The sequence below is a fragment of the Sinohyriopsis cumingii genome, chromosome 14, assembly GCF_028554795.1.
Source record: "Sinohyriopsis cumingii isolate HCF-2022 chromosome 14, ASM2855479v2, whole genome shotgun sequence".
NCBI classification, from domain to species: Eukaryota; Metazoa; Mollusca; class Bivalvia; order Unionida; family Unionidae; genus Sinohyriopsis; species Sinohyriopsis cumingii.
The window spans coordinates 13,497,893-13,510,206 of NC_142974.1; positions in this window are offsets into that span (position 1 = coordinate 13,497,893).

The following is a 12,314-nucleotide window of genomic DNA, read 5'->3' on the forward strand; positions in this document are numbered from 1 at the left end:
TTATGCTAGGAATAACTAAAGTCCCAGGCAAGCATACTTTATATGGAAATCTAAGACACAGTTTCACAATCAGAACGAGGTTCAAATAATCATTTATAGATCATTCTAACTGCTAAAAAGGTAAGGTCTTTAGTAGCTAACCAATCAGAAATTAGGTCTCCTGTTTTCCTGTGGGTGGGGAATACAATGATCTGATCTCGTGCTATCAAATTATCAACCATATTTCTTCTTAAAGCTTCCAAGGTCAAAAGGCGACAATAACATTTTTACCAAATGAAATGACCAAGTCTTTGTTTGCGTGATATTTTATAATAACAAGATCTACTTCCATTCCTTGCATATATTTTATGGTGACACAAGTTACCTCTCTTGAATGCATTCTAGGCAAAAGAGGTGGTCTTTTAAGACAGTAAAGACCTCTTTTGCCAAAAAAGTATGGTCTCTCAAGACATGTGGTCACCCATAACAGGTCACAATCCTATATAATGAAAACATTTGTGCGCTGAGAATATGGTGACTCAAGATAGGTGGTATCGCATAGCAGTGGTCTTTCAAGACAGGTTTTACTGTATAGTAAAATGTGACTCTTAATGAGCTATTACCTGCGCAAAGTGTTTTCCGATACAAGAATGTGCAGACATTTCCTGGTGTAACACTCATGGAGACAGGTGCATCTCTTGATGATAACAGCCAATTCGATTTCAGATTATACGCAAAAAGCGCTGAGTTCTGTAAGAACGACCATGGTGAGTTCATAACCACCTTTTTCATCCTTCCTTCAACACGAATCTGAACTATGTTTTATTGAAGAAATGCATAGTCCATATGAGAGTATTTGTCACTTTGTCCTTTTTAAGATACTTTTAAAACGTTATGATAATAATTTGGAAGGAGAGTATTGCCAAGAATCTAATATACTGTAGCGGAACTCCCTTGGCTACACTATCCAGAGTCTCCCTATCTGGGATGATTAAGGATCTGTGTTACGAATCTATGAACATAAACTAAGTGAAATAAATCATCAATACCAACAAGTTTTTTAAACGTGATAAAAATATATATTATCAAAGTATTATGTGATGAGTCAAAAGTAATTATATATAAAGTACAATAAGAATCCTAAATAAATGAAAAGTTCACTTCAAATTTCATTTCCGGAAATGCACTAGTCCGTCAAGAATCGTGACGCTGTCAAGATGGCGTTGTCCAGAACTCCGTCAAATACTTCACACTAGTTCCAGGATAATATTAAAATCCAAATAATGAGCACTTTCTTTTTCCACAGAATAGTCCAAAACATATGTATTTCTTCTCGATCAATGCAAATACAACATATAACATGTCTGCAGACTTTCAACAAGAACACAAGAAATAAGAACGAATCGAAATTCGGATGAATGTGACTGCTCAGGTCTAAAACTACATACACCTTCAATTATGACTATATACACAACATACTCCTATCGTAATAATCCATTAACGAAATCTGCCTATTTCTGTGACCTGACCCAACCAATGGGAAGTTACTGAATTATTTTGGAATCGTTCGAACCCCATCAGCCAATGAGATATTAAGTCAAAGTCGTCATCAACATATACCTAAGCATCTATGTATAGATCCTATGTAATTTTTTTGCTCTTAACATACTCAGGATAGTTCGGACAAGTCTGTGATATCTCTAGCAATCAGCTCCTCGCATGGCCTTGGTGATGAGGACATCCTAGACATCGCGCTGGCGGACTATTACATAGTCAGTTAAGTTCCATTTGCGTGATCTAGGATGCATCCAGGGTTATCGTGTTTGTTCGCCATTGTGAACATTGAGTTTGTGATTAGGAGGTCAGATTCTGCGCATTTGCTGAGTAGGAGCAGGTCGTTGTTGTTCATCTTGCCGACAGCGTGCTTGCCAAGTACAGCCTTCCATGGACCATAATCGCAGCCAACACGGACGTTGAAGTCATCCATCGAGCTGAGTATAGAGCTGAGGTGCGTATAGAACTGCACAATGGTTTCCGCTGGGCACGAGGACATAGGGACGTAGGAGCTAATGATTGTTGCGTGGTGTTTGTGGCTGATAGGTAGTCGCAAATTCATCAGCCTCTCGTTGATACTAACAGGCAGGTCTGGAAGCTGATTCAGAAGACTTGATTTGATAGCCTGGCCCACTCCATGGATTCTGTCTTCTTTTGAGAACCATCCTCTGCGAACCGGGTTTCACTCAAGGCAGCAATGTCGATATTGTAGCGTAAAAGCTCCTTAGCAACTAGGGCTGTTCTCCTGTGAGTTCTTGCTATGTTCTCTTTGTCCATGAAAATACGGATATACCATGCTCCAAGAATAAGTTTTTACTTTTATAGTTTCGACCGTACATATGGATGTTCTTGCCAGCCGCTGAAAGCTGTCCAGATTTGTAAGGGTAGGTTACTTTTTAGGCCACCTTTTCGAGACCCCTCCCTATGAAGGGTGAGCAGCGCCGTCTTGAAATGGTCTGCTCAGTCACCTGGATGCTGCCGAACTGTTCCGCTGCTGCGGACATAGAGTAGAGCGACTACTTGTCCAAGAGCCTCCTACGTGCAGGTCTCTGACTACAACTCCCAGTGGTCATCTCCTGCTATGCTTCGCCAGTAGGCCATCGCCGTAGGACTTTGGTAGGTGCACGTAAGGAACGATGAGTGTGATGATGGGGATAAATGATAGTTGCACAATATTACCTGTGCGTGAAGGAGATTAAAATGAAAGTTCCTTTGCACAAAGACAGCCTCATTCTCTCGGCCTTGGTAGTTGGAACTCAGTGGCACGAATATTCGTCACGGGTGGGGACCACATCTGTTGCATTTGATGGTTATCACGTCTTCAGTGCCTTGTCATGCCCTGCGCTCTCCACAAAGGGTTTGCAGATTCGCCTTCGTGGCCGTTGGATCACTCATTTGATCTCTTCCGCCCAGTCTGTTCGAAGCTGGCTTTGCATGCAAGAATCGGTAAGCTTCTAAGTCACCGAGGGCTTGAATTTTTCAACGTAGGATGATATTTTATATTTTATATGTGTTTATGTGTTCACAGAGGCCTGTGCATATGTTCCAGGTTTGATACTTTTTCAAAATCACTTAATTATTTAGTGTAAGGCCAGATTTTTCACATCATCTTCTATATACTATATATATTATACATAACAGTAATATTCCTCAAGGTAAATTAGTTCTGTAGCTAACTGAGTAACCTTTCTGAAAATAAAGTCTTTATTATTATTATTATTATTATTATTATTAATTTTTCTTCTTCTTCTTCTTCTTCTTCTTCTTCTTCTTCTTCTTCTTATTATTATTATTATTATTATTATTATTATTATTATTTATCTTACAAATAATACCTGGCTGTAACTCGCAGGTAATACAAACCGTAGGCAATAAAATTTATTGATATGACGGCAATATAATCACTACGAAATACCAGACAATTAAACGCAAACGGGTATGTAACGATAAATCACGGGTTCTCCACATAAAACGATACAGCTTCACTCTAGATACAGTCTGATTCGGGGTCGTCAATGTCACGTAATACGTACTTATGATTTAACTCCTAAAAATCAACCGAACACCATTCAGATCAGTTCCGAGTTAGGCTATTTGACATCGAAAGTAGAACTAAAGCAAGAATATGCATCAACAAATCACTGCATGACAATATTCATGTATTGTATTTAAAATCATGAATTACTAGTTTTTTATTATTATTTATTAGTCCTTTGTGATTTACGGCAAAGCAACACAAGCATTTTATTTATTCCCGAGAAAAAGAATAAGTTCTCTGCCAAAGGACACACCATGGTTGCCAGTCTAGGTTAAGTGTAAGTTAGGTTTCGAACTCAAGACTCTGGTCCAGCACGCCAGCCACTCAGCCAAGGCGGGTTACATTTTTGCCCTCACTCTTAGAAATTATAACGGGTTTCCATACGAACTTGTATTTCGATGAAGTAGACTCAATGGTTACTCAATGCTAAAGATTGTAAATAAGTGTGGAAACCCAAAATTTTGATGGTTAGGTACGTTATTTAGTTAGCTTGCTAGAAGGGCCAGTTTGGGAAAGAGAGGGAGATTTATCATCGTGACAACTGTCATCATCATCATCATCATCATCATCATCATCATCATCATTTTATATTGTCTAGAATTTTTTAAAGAAAGAATTCAGTACTTACTAAATTACTTTCTCCTTTAATTGTTCTTAAATAAATACCCATGAACGTGTTGTTCTGGAATCCAGCACATACACCATTCAGTCTGAAGATGTACTCTTACAACAGTCGTAAATACAAAGTGTTGATAGTATTCACTTTGCAGTGGATATCAATTTAATGGTATTTAATTGTATGTCTGATCGCTAGAAGCATATTTAGGAGGAATAAAGGAAGGAATAAATAAATGATATAATGAAATTTATATCACTGACATTCATCAGGATGTGCAGGAATATGCGTAATATTCAAACATCAATCATGACCTTGTCACGTGGTTTGAGTGTCTGGCTGATTCAGCAACTCAAGAACTATTGAAGCACTTTGCATCCTCGTGATAACACTTTGTTGACATCAAAAGGGTCTGGTGAGTGGGCATAAGTCAGTTTCAAGGATGTCCTGTTCCGACTGTAAACGCTTGTTTAGATTCATTAGCAGACGTAGTGACATACATATTTAGGGGTAGCAGCAGGGAATGCGAACAGACCACTTGGTTAAAATATAATTTGCTTAAAACAAAACATCATACAAAAGGTATGTACTTTGTTTACAGCTGCTATCAATTAAAAAAAATATTGTTATAATAAAATGGTACATCCGGAATCTTATACTGCAAAGATAGCCCGAGAACGATTAGAAGGAATCAAAAACTTTCTTCCTTATAGAGACTCATTTAGAAAAAAACTACAAGTGCAGCAGGAAGCGCAAGTTGAGTACGAAGAAGACACTAAAAAACTATTTAAACCCGTCACTACAGCTACTGAGAAAGTTTCAGCGGCTACTGAAAAAGCTGCAGCGGCTGCTGAAAAAACTATATGGGGAGATATTAAGGAGGAGGATGAGAAGAGGAAAAAGGGTATTTTTCCATTATTGAAACAAACCGCAGAACAAACTGAAAAAATATCAAGAAGAACCAAAAAAAAAAAAGAAACCAAAAGAAAAAAAAAGATTTTAAAAGATCTTCCAACTAATATAGCTGCAGCTAAACCTCCACCTGTCGATGAAGAAATACTTGAAAGTATTGGAAAACTTCATACTGAAGTCGCTGACGTGAAAAAAGAACTTGCACTTAAACCTAAAACAGCAAGAGGAAATGTTAAATTGATTGCAAAATTTAACGAAGGGTTTATCGGCGATATTAAAAATAATAAAGAAGGTGATTTATTCGAAAAAATATTAATTAATATATTTAATAAATCTGATTTTTAAAACCCGATTATGAAAAAAACGATGAAAATTTTATTAAATGGGTATGTCGTATATATTACAACATGAAGCAAGTAAAAAATAATGATTATAGATACGACGCACTTGTTAAAGAAATCAAAAAGACTTGATGGAGATAGACTGGAACAAACAGAACAACAGCCGGAACCTTCATACCAACTTCCTCCACCTCTGCAACAGATAGAACAACAATAATCGTCTTCACAGCAGCAAAAACCTTCACCTCTGCAGCGATTATATGCCCGACAACGTACTAAAATGAAGAAAAATAAATGAGGAGTTTAAAAGAGAAAGGAAAGAGATGTTGGCAAGTAAGGATGAAGATGATCCTCCGAGTGCTGTAGGAAGTGGTTACCTGGCTACATCAGGAGGAAATGATCTTGTTTGTCCTGATAATATCATCAATGACGTGTCACGATTAGAAGTTCTCATCGGGGGAAAACATGCCGGAAATAACTCCCCAGAAATAATTAATGAAGCAGCTGATATTTATTTCAAGGTGGTATTATGGATATCGGTGTTTACCGAGAACTTATCAATGAACTTGTTGATGATTACAGTGACCAGTTGTTAGATAAATGATAAATAATAGAAGATGATTGTACACAATAATCATCGTAAATCTGTACCTGTCAGAGTAGTGAACTCACGATTACCAGTCTACGAGGTATTTTACGGAGATGGACTTGGGATTATTTACAAGGATAGCCCCAACAGCAGTACCTATTGCAAAACAATTATCGATGAAGGCTATTGATATTTTTCGTGAAAAAACTCCTGGTGCAATTGTCAATGTTGCTGGTAAGGCGTTCTCGGCAATCAAGGATAGACTAGCACGATTAAAAAGACGAGAATCACAACCAGTAAAATTACCAAGTACTGAAATTATGCCCGCAGACGTCAGTAAAATAATAAATCAAGCTGCAAATCAGAGACTAGCAGCACTAGCAGATCAAGAGCTCGGTGAACCAAGGAATAATATTTCAAGTTTAATATCAGGAAGCGGAATTTCCCCAGCACGATGATTCTCGTGTTAGACGAAAATAATTATAGTAAAATGTTCAAGCGCGTATCCGACGAAGCATTTGATATGGAAGCACCTATCCGTGAAGATAAGTCAGTACGTGATTATCAGTTTTATTCCTATGATGCAAAACAACCAAATCAACAGTGGAGTATCAAACTGCAGGTTCATGATACAAGTATATATTTTCTACGTGCTGAGGCTTTTATTGAGGTAGAAGGTGAAATTATACAAACGGATGATACTGAATACGCACATGCAGTAAAAGTTGGTTTTGCCAACAATGGTATTATGGCACTATTTGATAGCGCCATATATATGATTGATGAAAAAAATATTGAATCGATTGATAAAGATGTTGATGTTGCTACAACAATAATAGGGTTGGCAAGATACTCTGATGATTATACAAGATCAGCAGGTCCCACGATGATTTTTATAAAAGATAATTCCAATTACCCTGAAAGCGATTAGTATAATAAAAGACGACCAAGAAACAATGCCGATAACGCTGATGCTGATGTGTGGCCAGTGGTTCATGATGCTAATCTAAGTTTCAACTTGGGATTTGCAACAGGTCGATCAGTGTTAAATAGGGGGAGGATAAATTTTTCGTGTGCTATTCCATTATCACACATCTTCGAATTTTGTAGAAATGTTAGAAAAATTATCTTTGGAGCTAGACAGACGGTTGTTTTTGTGAGAAAAGGTAATGATAACGATGCTCTCTGTAGACCTGTTGGTGATGCTGGCAAAGTAATACTAAAAAAAAACTATCATTGTGGATGCCAGTAATGACTCCAACGATCACAGAAGAAGAAAAATTGCTTTCTTTCATAGATACAGGTGGTAAGTCTCTGTTGTCGTGGTTAACAACAAACACAGATAGCATACAAAGTGATATTAACGGTCAGTTTGCATGGAATATAGTATCACAGCAAGTTGTTTCTGCACCGCGACATATTTTTTTTGCCCTCAAAATTCTGATTGATTTAACTCACAAACTCGCACTCATAAGATATTTGACCAACTAGATGTTAAAGAGGTTTCTTTGCGGATAAACGGACAACAAGAACCAACGGAAAATATACTACTAAATTATGAACAAAATCATATAGCACGTGTATATCATCCTTTGATGACATTCATGGGACGTGATCAAAATGCGGATACAGGTTTGCAAGTATCACAGTTAGATTTTTGAACTCTCTATCCGATTTATTACTTTTAGCTGGAGCATCTTGATTTATCCAAGCAATCTGTCGTTGATATACACTTTAAAGCCAGCGTGAAAACAGGTGGTAGTGTTAATTACAGAGCAATCGCGGTCGTACTCAGCGACAAAGCAATGCTACTTGAGGGTGGAATCGGTCGAATGAGAATCATTGATGCACCAGTGGAAAATCTATAATCATTATTTGGACCGTGGCAAGTATTTATCATAAAATGTCATACTATCACGTAGCGACGATAACAGGAGAAGTATTATATGAATCAAAATATAAATCGAAAGGAGCTTCGATTAAAATTATTGATCAAAAAGCACACACGTGAACTAACGCAGTAACAATATTTCCATGAAATCAAACTGTTAAATTTTACCCCCCAGATAATTCTGGGGGAGGCATGTTTGATTTATTAACGAAATAAGTAAAAAAGATCCTGTGTCAGTGTGGTTGTTTCAAAATTTCTGAAAACGACGAATCAAATATGGAAGAAAAAGTAAATTTGATGAATTTGTAAGACCGAATGACGTTATTTATCGAACAAATCTTCTTCACGAGAAAATGAAAAATCTTGCACTGCGATATACTGATGATACCGACGAACTATTGAGCAAATTTTTTACTTTTCCGTCAGTTGCGGCTCAATTTCCTAGAAAGAAAAATTCGTGGAAACCAACTAGATTTGATTTCCTCAATGATATAATATCAAGTTGTGTCGAATACGGACACGGTGGACTATGGAATACTAATAAATACGATCATAAAGATGTTATTTCAGTTGATATGGTTGCATGTTATCTGGCAAGTTTTCTCGGATACGGAGATTGTTCTGTATATTTTAAAAGATTCGGTCATCCGACACATGAAATGATACGAGTATGGATAAATGGACCATTACCGGATTTTGACCAGCCTAGATTTGCTTGTGTTGAATCATTCGAGTTTGCTAAAGATCTTCATACGATTTCTTATGTCTGGTTCGGTAGGCATTTTTCAAAAAAAATGTGGGCACCAATACTACTATTACGGTATATGCTTGATTGTGCGATATTAATATCGTTGACGATCAGTGAAACAATTATATCATACGGCAAACAAACCGAAGTTTGATTACCACAACAAATGGGATATTCTGATGATGAAAACCCCAACAAAGTTGATCACATGAATAAAATCGCAAAAGATCTTGGCAAAAGATTAATTGGCAAGTTCACCCAAGGCGGATCATATGATCATAAACGATATTGTACAAGATTGATCATGGATGATGCTGAGTTAGATTTCATAATCCCTGATACAACAAATAGAAACACGTTTATAAATAGAAATAGCTTTCTTACCAAATGGAACTAAATTAGGTACAATTGTGAGCTATATGGACGGTGAGTCACCTGAATATACTCATTTAAGATCATCAATGTTAGCGTACGTTTCGATAAATCTATTATCGATGAGAAATAAGGTTTCTGAGTTTGCTGTCAGAGTTGCCACGGATTCGTTTTATATCAATAAAAGATATTCAGGACTGTTAGAAAAATTAAATATAGACACTTGTGCATCGTGTGGTTCGTGGAGAATAAGAAAGGAAAATATGCTTAATTATTCCGAATCCGCTGATGTTGCGGTTAAAGATATTTATTGTACAAAACATCAAACAGTAAAGCTATCGTCTGAACCATCGGTATACGATCCAATAACTAGACACAAGACAGTTTATCTAAATAGATCTGGAAGTTCTGGTAAAACCATTCGAGCGATCGAACTATTTCAGAATTCAGATATGATCGTGCTAACACCTACACATTCTCGCGCGAGAAATGAAACAACGAGGAGTACAGTCATGTACTAATCAAAGCTTTTTTAGGTACAAAGGTGACGCATGGACTCCTGATCGAATGGCAGAAAAATATATTCCAAGAACCATAATATGGGGTGAAATATGTACAGTATCATCAGAAACATTAAAAACATTTCTTGTTTGGTTATTAACAAGAAATACTGCTGTGAGAATGTGCGGCGTTCATGGTCAACCACCACCCGTACTTAGGCCATCTCCACATGATTGGCTGAAAAATGTCGTTGCTTACTATGAAGAAATAACTGATGATCATAGAGCACTTGATGCAGAATTAAAGGAATTAAAAAAATTAATCAAACTACACCGAATAATTTCAGTGTGAAGTAATGCGCGAGATAATTTCAGAAACACCCATGAAAGACTTTCTACAAACGTGGAGACCAAACGATTTGATAGTTGCATGTAGAAAGATAGTTCGTGATAAACTTCAACGGGATTTGTTTCAGTTACAAAGAGAGAAGTTTCCAACGTTGCTAGTTCCGTTATGTTATCGACCAGCAGATACCCGACGGCAAAATATTGACGTTGATATACCAGGACAGGGGAAACAGAATCTTGTGTTGAATGATATTTTCGAAGTTGATGTTGATGTTGTTGAGGATGCTCTACGTGCTGATAAATCCCCGTGGACGCTTGGATACGCGATGACGATTCATTCATCTCAGGGATTATCTATAACTTATACAGTTGTTTGGATCGTAGATGATCGTATCGAATGGCCGAACTTAGTTTATCTTGCAGTATCTCGAGTTAAAAAAAATATCTCAACAGCGGAGAGTCGTCATGGACTCGTCAGTGATCAATGATGACCTCGATAATGATATAATAAGAAAAAAAATAATTGAGAATTTCATCTTGACCTTGAATTTATTAATGCGCTGAAACAACAACAGAATCATCATCGTGCAAGTTGTAATTGTATAATGTTATGGCGGTATTTGAAAAATGATCCAAGACAATCTACCGTAGACAGAAAAAATAACAATCTTGGTCATACACGAGAAAATACTATGTTGACCTGTTGAATGTAATCGATGTCAGAGTATTGGCACCCTTTGTGTTAGTTAAGTGATTTGGGTGGTAATTGTGTGTCCTTGGGAATTATTTGTAATTGTTCACGTACAAATCCACGCTGAGAAGCAGTTGAATCCAGTCTGTAGATTGCTGGTCTACCAGTGGATCTTGTGCGTTGTAATACTCCAAATAGGATCAGTCGCTCTTATTTCGCCACCTTCCAGTTCACCGGGTTCATATAAATACCTGACAGTGTTATTACCTATTACTGGTTGTGTTGAAAAATCACTTTCTTGTTTTGGTATATGCTTTCTTGTGCTTACATTAATGGGTTTCATGTTGATTCTCTGGGTAATTTCATTATTTAATGCAGCTATCACATTTGGTAAACTTGCCACCCATTCACGAGATCTTTTATCTTGATTAAATTCCTTCGCATATTGATATCCAAAGAACCGCTCAGCAAGTGTTCGATTAAATCGTTCAACAATTGCCTGATCACGATGAATTTCAGTATGTCTTCGTCGTATTTTGACATTATGTTGTTTAATCAACGATGTTACTGGACCAAGAAATTCCTTGCCAGGGTCAACTTGTAATAGCTTTTGCCATCGTAAACCACCTCGTTGATAAATTCGTTCAAACGCATCGGCGACTTCAGATGCTGTTTTAGTTGATAGCGGTTCTGCATTTTTGTATCTACTTGCAACATCAACAACAGTTTGCGCGTATTTATATGTTATCTGACGTCGACTAATTTTAACGGTATCATGTGGTAGAAATAATATATCAGCCTGATGAACTTCATTAGGAACACTTACAGTAAAAAGGTGCAAAATGAATTTCCTTAGGTGGCAGTGGATAAATTTGCCATATTGCTTGTTAGGATAACCACGCTTTAGCAGTAGAATGTTTAACCGCTGCTGCATTAGCGAGTTTTTACTAATTGCTGCTTTACCCTCCAGTATCCTCTTGGAGAATAATAAATCGATTCTATTTTATATATTACCAGCACCAAGCGTTAATTTACTTTTCATTGCGGATCTTGCAAACCAATTAGCCAATGATTCTATTATATTTTTATTTTTTATAGAATTTAATGAATGAGTCAATATCACATCTGCAATTTGTCTGTCTTGTAGGGTTTTGCTTTTATAAGCCGCATCATGACATGACACGCTTTATCAACAGCGTTTGTTGGTTCCTCGCCTGGTATTGGTTGACCCTGATTATCAATCTGATATCAAGTCGAGTACCAGGACCGCAATAATTATATCCTGGTAGATGTTTTTCTCCAGAGTATTTAGCCCAAGGAGTGCCTTGAAACTTTGACATGAATTTAGCAATATCACCACCATCTTTCTTATGTAAAAAAGAAAACTTTTTTCTGTTACATGCTGCACATTTCCCACCATATGCTATTCTCGCATTTTTGTTGTAACCGTGGATAGATCATTCTTGGGGGGTTTAGTTCTACAGCGTAAACAATATAGATTCATGAATTTATAAAATATGGATATAATTGATTTCTCAGCGACTCGAAAACGATAACCTGTCAAACACCATCCTGAGTTACCGAAATCGATTAGGAGGATAATAATAGGACCATCTGGAAGTCCAAAGACACAGTTGTTACTTAATCTTATAATGAGATGGCTAAAATGGGATAAGTTGTATTTGGTAGCCACGTCTGTAGATGATCAGAGATGCTATGATGTGCGTAAAGATTT